A 13949-nucleotide genomic window follows, 5' to 3' on the forward strand; every position below is an offset into this window, starting at 1 on the left:
AGTAGGTTGAGTATCTGTGCACGAGTGTCCCTCTCTTGCTCGGAAGCCCGGTTACAACAAAAATCACTTCTTGTTGAATTTCCACAGCAGCATTTCCCTCTATTGTGTTATCTGGAACCTTTGCTGTCTCTGAGTCATGGCGTCGATGAATACGATCTTGGTGCCATCTAACAATTCTTCCATTGCTCAATTTCGCCACCGAATCTCCTTGTGTCTGCGTGGGTTTTACCCCCACAACCCAAGATGTAGGTGGATTGGCCACATTAAATGACACCTTAATTGGGAAAAAAAAATTGAGTACTCTAAAAATGTTTTTAAAATTTGCCACCAAAGATACTGGACCACTTTGATTAAGAATAACTGTAGGTAGCCAATGCTGGTTACTGCCAAAATTCCTGGTATAAATGAGAGATGGACTTACAATGAAACATACAGTGTGGGGCCCTGGCCAGTGTGGTGGGGGTGGGGGGCAATATTGACAGGCGGTTGTGGGTGCCCCAAAATATTTAAGTCCGCAAGACAAGGAGGAGGTGCTAGCCAGTGGCCATCGAGGGGCAGCGGGGCAACTCTGGACCTCCAGCCAGGGTTGAGGAGGGTGGGTGCGCAACCAGACAAAAAGAACAGAGGCCAGATAGCTAGCAGCAGCAGCCAGGCAGCCTGCCAGGCGAACAGGCGGTCGTCGAGGCTCAAGGCTTGGTCATCTGAACGGGAGGTGAGCAGAGCAGCAGTCAAGAGGTTGAAGAAGGCCAGACAATCACCAGCATCATGTCGCGTGGAATCAACCAGCTGGAGCGGGGCGACTGGACCAGAGACTAGCCAAGTCAGAGCTGACAGTGAGAGTGCTGGGCAACAAGTGGACCAGGCAGCTAGGGAGAGAGAGAGCAGAGGCCAGCCAGGTAGCAGGGCTGAGACTGAGGGAGCTGGGCAGCAACTGGACGGGCAGCAATGCTGAGACTGGGTTTCTGTGCCTTGCATTGTGTGAGCTGAAGATGGGTGGGGTCATGAGGGCATCGTCATTATTGGGTGAACCACCGCCTCACCAGGGGCAGGGCATGCCGTCGGCCCCTGCAAAGAGGGAGAGTGCCAGGCCCCCAAAAATGCAAGTCTGCCTCAGATATAAACACAATCATTTGGGTAAAAACATCTCTCCTTAACATGGTAATCATGTCTCTCCTTCTGCTTTTCTTGTCTCCTTCCCACTTTTGCTTTGACATCTGATTGTAGCAGATCCAGATGGGACTTTGGTCTTTTACCCATCAATAATTCAGCTGGTGAGAGGGTTTCGTAGTTGTTTGTGGTGTGATACGATAATAAAATAAGAACTTTGAGAGCTTGGTCCCTAAAGTATCCTCTTCAATCCTTCCTTCAATGTCTGAACAGATCGCTCTCCCAAACTATAAGACATAGGAGCAGAATTAGGCCACTCGGCCCATCGCGTCTGCTCCGCCATTCAATCATGGATGAAACCGTTTGATGCTGAATGAAAAGGCGTGGTACATACATGGCGTATTCCATTCCTCTGCATAAACTCTTGGAACAACTCATTTGTAAATCATCAGAAACGAGAGAATTCGATAATCCATGAGTTGCAAAAACTTTGTGACGCTACTCTGTGGTACTGGGAGCTGTAATGTTGCTCATGATGTACACTTCCAACCACTTAGAATGTGCATCCACGATGACCCATGAACGACCTGCAAAATCCGTATGAGTTCTCGACCGAGGACGATCCAGCCACTCCTAAGGATGTAATGGGACTCGTGGGGCCATCTTCTGGATAGAGTGGCATGCAGAACAGGATTTTACTTTGTTCTCCAAATCCTGGTCCACATTAGGCCACCAAACATACGACCTGGCTAGACTCTTCATTTGAGAGGCACCTGGATGAGCCTCATTAATTTTATCCATTACTTGGACCAGAGGATGGAATGCCACTCTCACCCCCTACAATATGCAACCATCCTGCACAATTAACTTGTTTTTGCGCCTAACATCAGACTTCAACCCACCATCTTCTATGATCGATGGCCAACCCTGCATCAGATATATTTTCACTTGTGACAGAATAGGATCTCTGCTTAATTTCTTTAGCACTCACTGGAGATTGGGTAAGTCTCTCGAGTAAGAAAATCGTGTCGGGAGGACTCAATACCTGGGTTGGCAAATCCAGTAAAGGGAGATGACTTAACCTGTCTACATTAGCAATTACCTTCCCTGCCCTGTACACGATGCTGTACTGCTACGCTGACAGTGTCCTTGCCTGTCCTGTACACGATGCTGTACTGCTACGCTGACAGTGACCTTCCCTGCCCTGTACACGATGCTGTACTGCGACGCTGACAGTGTCCTTCCCTGTCCTGTACACGATGCTGTACTGCTACGCTGGCAGTGTCCTTGCCTGTCCTGTACACAATGCTGTACTGCTACGCTGACAGTGTCCTTCACTGTCCTGTACACGTTGCTGTACTGCTACGCTGACAGTGTCCTTCCCTGTCCTGTACACAATGCTGTACTGCTACGCTGACAGTGTCCTTCACTGTCCTGTACACGTTGCTGTACTGCTACGCTGACAGTGACCTTCCCTGCCCTGTACACGATGCTGTACTGCTACGCTGACAGTGTCCTTCCCTGTCCTGTACACGATGCTGTACTGCTACGCTGACAGTGTCCTCCCCTGTCCTGTACACGATGCTGTACTGCGACGCTGACAGTGTCCTTCCCTGTCCTGTACACAATGCTGTACTGCTACGCTGACAGTGACCTTCCCTGTCCTGTACACGATGCTGTACTGCTACGCTGACGGTGTCCTCCCCTGTCCTGTACACGATGCTGTACTGCGACGCTGACAGTGTCCTTCCCTGTCCTGCACACAATGCTGTACTGCTACGCTGACAGTGACCTTCCCTGCCCTGTACACAATGCTGTACTTCTACGCTGACAGTGTCCTTCCCTGTCCTGTACACGATGCTGTACTGCTACGCTGACAGTGTCCTCCCCTGTCCTGTACACGATGCTGTACTGCGACGCTGACAGTGTCCTTCCCTGTCCTGTACACAATGCTGTACTGCTACGCTGACAGTGACCTTCCCTGTCCTGTACACGATGCTGTACTGCTACGCTGACGGTGTCCTCCCCTGTCCTGTACACGATGCTGTACTGCGACGCTGACAGTGTCCTTCCCTGTCCTGCACACAATGCTGTACTGCTACGCTGACAGTGACCTTCCCTGCCCTGTACACAATGCTGTACTTCTACGCTGACAGTGTCCTTCCCTGTCCTGTACACGATGCTGTACTGCTACACTGACAGTGTCCTTCCCTGTCCTGTACAAGATGCTGTACTGCTACGCTGACAGTGTCCTTCCTTGTCCTGTACACGATGCTGTACTGCTACGCTGACAGTGTCCTCCCCTGTCCTGTACACGATGCTGTACTGCGTCGCTGACAGTGTCCTTCCCTGTCCTGTACACGATGCTGTACTGCTACACTGACAGTGTCCTTCCCTGTCCTGTACACGATGCTGTACTGCTACGCTGACAGTGTCCTTCCCTGTCCTGTGCACGATGCTGTAATGCTACGCTGACAGTGTCCTCCCCTGTCCTGTACACGATGCTGTACTGCTATGCTGACAGTGTCCTTCCCTGCCCTGTACACGATGCTGTACTGCTACACTGACAATGTCCTTCCCTGTCCTGTACACGATGCTGTACTGCTACGCTGACAGTGTCCTTCCCTGTCCTGTACACGATGCTGTAATGCTACGCTGACAGTGTCCTCCCCTGTCCTGTACACGATGCTGTAATGCTACGCTGACAGTGTCCTCCCCTGTCCTGTACACGATGCTGTACTGCTACGCTGACAGTGTCCTTCCCTGTCCTGCACACAATGCTGTAATGCTACGCTGACAGTGTCCTCCCCTGTCCTGTACACGTTGCTGTACTGCTACGCTGACAGTGTCCTTCCCTGTCCTGTACACGATGCTGTAATGCTACGCTGACAGTGTCCTCCCCTGTCCTGTACACGTTGCTGTACTGCTACGCTGACAGTGTCCTTGCCTCCCCTGTACACAATACTGTAATCCCATGCTGACAGTGTCCTTCTCAACCCTGTACACGATGCTGTACTGCCACGCTGGCAGTGTAAACACCAAGTGCTGTAATCTTGCTGATTCTATGGGAGGGATAGATTTCAACTCACTGAAAAGGCTCATCAAAGGCTTGTGGCCGGTACATATGGTGAACATATTGTGTCCTCCCAAACGGCCATAATGGTACTGATGGAATCTGTTTACTGCAAAAACAATAGTTCGACCTTCCTTGTCAACTGTGAATACCCCTTTTCAGCCTTTGCCAATGTCCTAGATGCAAAACCAATGGGTTTTACAAACCCGTCCTCCATTAAATGAGAAAGTGTCACCACCCACCGTTGGGCGGGGCATCGCACGACAGGATAAGTTCCCTGTCTGAGTCAAAGTGGACCAGCAGATTAACTGGTTACAGCAGTGCTGTCAGATCTTTGAAAACCCTTTTTTTATAAATTTAAAGTACCCAATTCATTTTTTCCCATTAAGGGGCAATTTAGTGTGGCCGATCCACCTATCCGTGCCCGGTGGGCACCGCATGGGTTGGGGTGCTTTATTGACCCCTTTAATTGCACTCTTACTGGGGCTGACCCGACTGAATTTCAAGAATTACTGTTGGGCGGCGAACATAGCAATGGACAGGAAGTGGGTAGTAGATGTTAGACGTGTAGCTGCTGTTGTATAAAGAGTCAAAGGTACTGCTCCTTTTACAAACACCTTTATTTCACTTTAACAGACTCTGCACAAAACTCTATCTTCACATCACCTGACACAAAGGCCACCTGAAGCCCCTTTACATATCAGTGTCAATTATTGGATACTTAACATAAATGAGACAACTAATTGGAATGTCTCTTAACCCATTACTTAACAGTAGAAAGGGGTCGGTGTGGAGGCGGCATCATGTAAGGGCACAAGTTTAAGGTCACTGGTATCGGCACCTCTGCCGTTCTCGCCGGCTCAGTACGCCACAAGCCCGATGGTAGTGGCGGCTTTGAGGGTGTGGGGACAGTGGCGGAAGCACATGGGAGTGGAGGGAGTGTCGGTAGGGGCACCAATTTGTGGCAATCACCGGTTTGCACCGGGGCGTGGGCGCTGGATGGGGGTTTCTGGAGGTGGCAGCGAGCTGGGATCAAGCGGTTTGGGGACCTGTTTATTGACGGCAGCTTTCCGTGCTTGGAGGACTTGGAGGAGGAGTTTGAGCTGCCTGGTGGGAATGGGTTCCGTTACCTGCAGGTGAGGGACTTTGCACGGCAGCAGGTTTTGATCTTTCTGCACCTACCGGCCCAGGGGATACAGGACAAGGTAGTGTTGAAAAGATCAAGCTCGACTTCCGGTGGCGCCCTCGAGGAAGCAGGTCACAGGTCGGATTGCTCCCGCCCGCGATGGGCAAACGGACCTTTTTCAACTGACTTTTTCGGGACCTGGCGACCTGAAACGGTGGAGGAGATGATAGGGAAGAGGCTTCCCCCCCGGGGTATGGACAGCTGGACCAGAAGTGGTCGAGTGGAGCGGCAAGGATCGAAGCGGAAGCAGCGGGGACCCCAGACCGGGCGGCGAAGCATGGCGGGCAGCAGGGAGCGGAGGCCCACTGGCCAAGGGAGCAACAGATGGAGTTCTTCAGGAATTGCTTCGCCGAACTGAAGAGGGACACGTTGGACCCGATGAGAGCGGTAATGGACCGAATGGTCGAGACACAGGTGGTCCAAGAGAAGGCGCTCAGGGAGGTCGAGGTGAAGCTCTCCAGCCAGGGGGGCACGGTAACGGAGCTGGAGCACGAGGTGGAGGAGCTGAACTCCCGCCAGAGGAGGATGCAGGAGCAGCTTGAGCTGGGGAATAGAGTCAGGAGGCAGAATTTTCTGGGAGGGATTGGATGTGGGTGCATACGTGACGGGTATGCTTGAGGCGCTGATGGCATCGGAGGCCTTTCCTCGAACCCTGAAGTTGGATGGGGCACAAGGAAGCCCAGGACGGGCGACCGACCGAGGGCCTTGGTGGTCCGCTTTCACCGGCTGGCTGACAGGGAACGTGTGCTGCAATGGGCCAAGGCAGAGAGGAGCAGCAGATGGGAGAACTGCGAGGTGCGCATTTACCAGGACTTGGGAGCGGAGCTGGCCAAGAGGCGTGCAGGATTCATCAAGGTAAAGGCAGCCCTCTACAAAAAGCAGGTGAGGTTTGGAATGCTGTAACCTGCGAAACTTTGGGTTACGTTTGAGGAACTCCACTACTACTTTGTGACACCAGAACAGGTTTGGGCTTTCGTTAAAGATAAGAAGCTGGACTTGAACTAACGGGCACTTAGTTTTTTCAGTGCTGTACAGTGGCTGCGGTCTGTTAACCTAACTTGCACTGACTAGGAGTGGACTTTTATTAAAAGAAGAAGCTGGACTTGAACTAAAGGACTCTGGGCTCTCAGAGCTGTTGTGTGGCGGCGGTTTGTTAAATTATCCTGTACTGTAATGTTTTATCCAAGATTGTTTTCAGCCTGGACAGAGAGCGGGGGCTGGAGGGCGCACTGCTTAGGGTGTTTTGGGGAGATTACAACAAGGGGGGGGAGAGAGGGGCCCTGCATTGGGGGCCCTGCACTTGGTACCTTTTGGCGGGAGATCGGGGCCTCTGATAGGGGGATGGGCTAGGGGCTGGTTAAGGGACTTGAAAGGGCTCGGGGAGATACAATCAGGTTAATGGGTCCTTGGTGTGTGGGGGGAGGGCCCGAGCGCTCGGGCGGGAGAGAGACCGGCGCCAAGGGCAGGGGTCAGCGTAGCTAGCGTAGGTCAGGGGGCACCAGGGAGAGTAGGAGGAGGGGCGGGCTAGGGCCAAGCGCAGGGCTGACCTGGCAGGTCAGGCCTCGAGGGGAGGGGGTGGGGGGCAGCTGAGAAGTAGAGCAGAGGAGACTTAAGTGGGCAAGGGGGGTGACCAGGGATCCCCAGGAGAGAAAGTCGCTTGCAGACTCTCAGGGAACAGTGCAGGAAACCGACAGCAGCAGCACCCGGGGGGGGGGGGGGTTTAGAGCCACGTTAGTTTAGTTGAACGCGTGTGGCATGGGCAGACAGAGCTGACCGGGGAAGTGTCTTGTTAACATGTTTATTCTTTCCCACTGTTCGTTTTCACTATGTTAAGGCTCTTTGCATGGGGCCTTTTTCTCTCTGTAAATGTTACAAATTTGTTTTAAATAAAAATTTAAAGGATTTAAATTTAGAGGATCGATGCTAGGGTTCGCCCGGAGGTCGACTTCTTTGGGGAAAATTAAGCTGTCAGCAGATACAAAGAGGGGGGTGGGGTTAAGGGAAAGAGGGAGGTAGGTGGGTTGGTTGAGGCGGGAGATACTTAGTGGGGAAGGGGGACTGGGGAACTGTATGTGTGAGCCACGTTGGGTGGGTGTTATTTACCTTGTTGTTTTTCCTCTTGAAAATTGTTGTTAAAAATTATAAATGCCTGAATAAAATATTTTCTAAAAAAATTGCTCAAACCTCCCCTTCCACAGGAGATAAGCCTCGTGCGGTGATTCTGTGATTTAGATACTCCAGGCTCAGAGCCTGAAAAATGCACTTGCAACGACTTCCAGTGGTAGTTATGAGGCACACACAAGGTGGCTCCCACTTGGAGTCATGGTTTTTGGCCCTTTTTGAGTGATGAATGTTTGCAGTTTTGGGAAGAAAGGTGAAGTAATTGAAGTTAATTTTTCCTCTGGTGTGGGATGTCTACAGGATACAACACGAGACAGAAATCAACTAAATACCCCTCACCATACTCCGAAAGCCCTTGTGGCAGAGTGGAAGATGAAATGGCGGAGCCCTCCCAATGGACAGGAAGTTGGTGAAATTCCTCACGGGTGGGAGGTGGGGGGGGACTCCAGAAGCAAAGACTGGCGATATTGGAGGACCTGTCCAAGGCGATTGAGGTGGTGGTGGCAACCCATTTGCGTGACTTTGGATAGGGTGGAGCACAGACCACAGTGACCAGATTGCACCTTTGGAGGCAGAAGTGACGTTGTTGGCAGAGGACCAATAGGTATTGAAGGTAGTCGAGTGGGAGAACTGGCCCAGGTGCCAGAACCTGAGGATTGTCAGGCTGCCTGAAGACATTGAAGGTACGAACATTATAGAGTATGTGACAAATATGTTTGGGATGTTGGTGGGGGAGGGGGTCCTTGTGAACCCTCCTGAGGTGGATTGGGCCCACCGGTCATTGCAACAGAAGCCCAGATCTGGGGCTGCACCGTGGGCAGTCACAGTCCACTTCCATAGCTATCTGGACAAGCCGTGGATTTTCAAATGGGCGAAGGACACCCAAGAGAGTAGATACGAGGCCACCCCATTCAAACCTATCAAAACATCAGAGCTGGTAAAACAATGAGCTGTTCAACAAGGCCAAGCGCTCTACAAAAGCAAGGTGCGATTCAGAGTGGTGTACTAGGCTCGGTGTGGGTCACATTCAAGGACAGAAACCATTATTTTAATACAATGGAGGAGGCAACTGATTTTTCTTTATTTTTAAAATAAATTTAGAATACCCAATTATTATTTTTTTCCAATTAAGGGGCAATTTAGCGTGGCCAATCCACCGTACCTCATTTTTGGGTTGTGAGGGTGAAACCCACGCAGACACGGGGAGAATGTTCAAACTCCACACGGACAGTGACCCAGAGCCGGGATTCGAACCCGGGTCTTCAGCGCCGTAGTCTCAGTGCTACCCACCATGTCGCCCTTAGGCAAATGATTTTGAGGAAAAATGGACTGGGAGAGATCTGATTGTGGTTGTTCGATGTTATGGCAAAGATTTGGCAAATGGAGTAACGTGGGAAAATGTGAAATTGCCCATTTTAGCAGGAAGAATAAAAAAGAGGCTTATTGTTTAAATGCTGAGAGAATTCAGAGCTTTGAGATGCAGAGGAATCTGGGTGTCCTTGTGCATGAATCACAAAAGGCTTGTATGCAGATACAGCAAGTGATTAGGAAAGCTAATAGAATGTTATTGATTATTGTGAGGGGAAATGAATACAAGAGAAGGGAGGTTATGTAGGACATTGGTAAAATCACATCTGAAGTACTGTGTACAGTATTTTTCGCCATATTTAAGGAATTATGGAAATTAATTGGAAACAGTTCAGAGAAGGTTTACTCGACGAATACATGGAATGTGTTGTGTAATAACTCGAGGGAACTCAGTGTGACAAGTAATGAACTAAAAGATTTATTGACAATGAACAACTAACTATATACAATAAAGGTTTTTAACAGCATAATTATATAGGTCCACCTGACCTCTGATAAAACGATAAAGAAAAGCAGTTAACACACAGGCAGACAAACAGCAATATTACAGAAGGTCACCGAGGAAAGACAGTCCATAACATAGTGTTATGGGCCAGGGTTTAGAGAACCCCGAAGTGTATCATGGAGTTCACCTGACCCACAACTTTTACTAGATTGTGGTTGGGGAGTACACGGCCCACTCTACAGGTGTGGTACAGCAGAAATGGAAAATTATTTCTTAAAGCAAACTCTAAAGTTAACCTTTTTGAAACATGCAGTGAACATCTTAGCAACCATCAATTCAAATACAACCCCCAAAGAATACAACACTAAGTAATTCATATCAACTTCCCAAACAACATCCAAAAGACAGAAGAAACACCTTTTAACAGAAGCACATCAGGTTAAAGTCACTACTGAAAACATTTATAATTCTGAATTCACCAAATGATCAAGAGATAGTCTTTTCATGGCAGAGAGATCAACAGTACTACTGCTTGGTCTGGCTTCAGCTCCAACACTGAAAACGAAACTAAAACGCACCCTGCAGCAAAAAGCCTAAAACAAAAGTAAAATGCTGACAGACAGCCCAGCTCCACCCACTCTCTGACATCATTGCAGTAGTAAACACCCATTTCTTAAAGGTACTCTCACTACAGATATTTATATACACAGCCATTTCTTAAAGGTACTCTCACATGACAACAGTCTGGAGACTTATGGACCCTTGAGTAACACCACAACTCTGTCAGGGATTCTTCCGACACAGGTTCCCTTGATGTAGCGAATGTGCTGACCACCTTTGGAGCGAAGCCTTTGCCGGCTCTGTCTCCTGCATCAGCCAGCAAAGTCAGAGGCTGCCTTGGCCCTACCGAAGGTGTATAAATCTTTGGTTCAGGGCCTGGTACATACGAGCTTGCTGCGGGACACACTTGCTGATCTCCTGAAGTTGGCTCTACTGTCTTGTGTGAATGGTTGACATGCCCTGCATCACAAATGAGACTGGCCCTGTTTTCTCACAACTCTCCCTGGCACCCAGGCAGGTCTGCAACCAAAACTCCTTGCCACAATGAGGTTGTCAGCATTAAACGAGCTGTCCCTTTTCTGAGAGTACTGATTCTCTTTCTGAGAGACTTCCCTAGCCACCACCCTCTCCGATAAATTTGGAAACACTAAATCTAAACGGATATGCAGGCACCGACCCATTTGCAATTCTGCAGGCGTGACCCTGGAGGTTGAATGAAGTGTGGTGTTGTAAGACAACAAAAAATCTGCCAATCATAAAGTCTGCTCCTTCATAGAGTCCTTGAATGTCTGCACGACTCTCTCTGTCAACCCATTCGAGGCAGGAAGGTAGGGGGCCGACTTAACACTATGAATACATTGAGACTTGACAAAGTCTGAAATTAGTCTGCCGTGAATGCCGTTCCGTGTCTGATACCAACACTTCAGGAAGACCATGGATTGAAAAGACCTGCGTGGATCTCATGAGCTGAACATCCAGCCATTTAGAATGGGCATCTACCAGGATTAGGAACATGTGCCCCAAAAAGGCCCCAGCAAAATCTATGTCAAGTCATGGCCATGGACTCCCAAGAGTGGCCTGTTCACTGGTGGTGGTAATTCTTGCTGGTTCTGACAATTCTCACACTGCCCAATGTCATGTGGGAGTACCTTTAAGAAATGGGTGTTTATAAATGGGTGTGTATATAAATATCTATAGTGAGAGTACCTTTAAGAAATGGGTGTTTATTACTGCAGTGATGTCAGAGAGTGGATGGAGCTGGGCTGTCTGTCAGCTTTTTACTTTCATTTTAGGCTGCTGCAGGGTGTGTTTTAGTTTCGTTTTCAGAGCTGGATAGCTGCAGTCACAGCCGGAAGGGGTATTAGTCTCTCTCTGTAATCTAAAAACTGTAAATCGATCCTTTGGTGATTTAAAACTAATAACTGCTCTCAGTAGTGACTTTAACCTGATGTGCTTCAGTTAAAAGTTATTTTTTTAAGTCTTATGGATGTCAAAAGGACAGCTTAAGGATTACGTAGTGTTGTATTCTTTGGGGGTTGTATTTGAATTAATGGTTGCCAAGATGTTCACTGTATGTTTTAAAAAGGTTAACTTGCGTTCATAGAATAAACATTGTTTTTGTTTTTTTTAAACATTTCCATTTCTGCTGTACCACACCTGTAGAGTGGGCCGTGTGCTCCCCATACCACAATCTATTAAAATTTGTGGGTCAGGTGAACTCCATGATACACTTTGGGATTCTCTAAACCCTGGCCCATAACACCAACTATTTGTCCAATTTCTCTGTAATGCCAGGCCACTGTACAATGCTTCTAGCCAACATTTTCATCCTGTCTGGCCAGGGTGGGCATCATGTAACTCCTGGAGCAGTGGCTGTTTCCCTGAGGGTGTTACGATGATACGGGCCCCCCCTCAATAACATCCCGTCTTTGTAGACAGGGTGTACAAAAAATGCAAAACCAATACTATCTCCTGCAGAACAGGCGGTTACCAAGACAGACACACACCGAGGAAGGGAAAGGGGTAAAATGATAGGGGATTAAAATATGGAAGATTCTTGTTGCTGATGTTGAAGTCTTTGTAGTCGGCTATCTTCTTAGGTTGTGGACTGTTGGAAACCACCACTTGAATTGGATCTTCTAGGATGTGCATTCAGTCCGAACTCACAATTATCAGCCTCACAGAGGAAAGTTTAGAGTTCTCCAATTATCAGATTTTAAAAGGCAGTTTTCAAACTAACACAGCCTGTCTGGTGCAGGTCTGGCTCTTCCTGCAGGTTTAGCTGGCTGTGGAGAGAGACAGAGAAAGACCTTTTTTCAGGACCTTAGAGAGGTCATCGGGAGAGAGACAGAAATGAGAAATGTGATTCTCCAAGCCCCTTAATCAAAAGGGTGAACATCACTCTACAAAATGGAGCCTGCCTGAGTTTGGAAGAATATTCCGGAACACCAGCACCAATCTTATCGAGAGCCAGTCAAGTCCTGGGAAATCAAAGTAGCCGATTGGCTGCCAGCCAAGTCCATCAAAACATGTCATCACTGTGCCAGACCAAATATTACTGGTACCGATGGTGTCCTGATGTCAGACTAAAGAGCACCTCTGCCAGGGGGTTTCAGGAACCGTCCAGATACGATAATTATAACAGCCAAGATAACAGAAAATAAAGGGAATACACAAGGGAAATCAGGTTTAAATAGGAACGTCCTTCCCCGCTCACCAGCAAAACTGCCACGGCAAACAGGGCCCCAACCCAACCAACTCTGACCAGGATTATCCAGGGACAGAGTGCAAGAGATATATCCCAAAAAAGATCATTATGGAATATGCATTAGGATAAAATAAAGGATGAATAGGCGAGTGGAGCCAGAGCTGGTGTAAACGCAGATGCTCCCTTGTTGACATCATGTGACCCCTTCCCCAGGACCAGTGTTTCAAAGTAAGGGTTGCCCATTTAAGACAGAATGGTTATGGCACAGGAGGCCAGTCGGCACATCAGGTGTACCGTGGCTCTCCAAATAAGCATTATGTCTTTGTGCCATTAATCAGCCCATTCTATTCAAATAACCATCTAATGCCCTCTTGAACCTGCCTCCACCACACTACCAGAAAGTGCATCCCAGACTCAAACCACTCAGTGAGTGAAAAGGATTTTAAATATATAAATTTAGAGTACCCAATTCTTTTTTTCCCAATTAAGGGGTAATTTAGTGTGGCCAATCCACCTACCCTGCACATTTTTGGGTTGAGGGGGTGAAACCCACGCAAACAGGAGGAAAATGTGCAAACTTCACACTGACAGTGACCCAGAGCCGGGATCGAACCTGGGACCTCAGCACCGTGAGGCAAAAATGCTAACCACTGCGCCGCCCTGAAATAGATAGATTCTTGATAAACAGGGTTGAAAGGTTATAGGGGATCGGTAGGAATGTGGATTTGAGGTTGCAATCAGATCAATCATGATCTTATTGAATGCCAATACTACTGCTCCTAGTTGATACGTTTGTAATAAATATCAAACTAGGAAAGTTTTTGTAAACATCCATCTAGTTCACGAATGCTCTGGAGGGAAGGACATCTGCTGTTTACCTGGTCTGTCCTACAAGAATACAAGAAATGGCCCTTCGAACCTCAATTACTGCTGTTGGGTTTCAAATCCACTTTACCACCTGCTCCCCATATCCCTTAATTCTCCAACAGACCAGAAATCTGTCTTTCCCAGTCCTGAATATAATCAACAATGGAGTGTCCACAATCCTCTGGGTTAGAGAATTCCAAAGCAATCACCCCCAACACCTTATCCCTCCCCACAGCACCTTACCTTGCAGTTGCGGGAGGTGTAACCCCTGCCCCTTTATCTCCTCCCTTCTCACCATCCAAGGACCCAAAAACTCCTTCCAGGTGAAGCAGCGCCTTGCATGACCTCTAACTTACTCTACTGTATTTGCTGATCGCTATGTGATCGCCTCCACAGTGGAGAGACTAAATGCAGACTGGATGACCGCTTTGCTGAACATTTTCACTCAGTCCACCAGTACGTCCCCGATCTTCCTGTCACTTGCCATTTCAACCCTCCAACAGTATAAAATCCA

This window comes from Scyliorhinus torazame, chromosome 12, assembly GCF_047496885.1.
Source record: "Scyliorhinus torazame isolate Kashiwa2021f chromosome 12, sScyTor2.1, whole genome shotgun sequence".
Classification (NCBI taxonomy): Eukaryota; Metazoa; Chordata; class Chondrichthyes; order Carcharhiniformes; family Scyliorhinidae; genus Scyliorhinus; species Scyliorhinus torazame.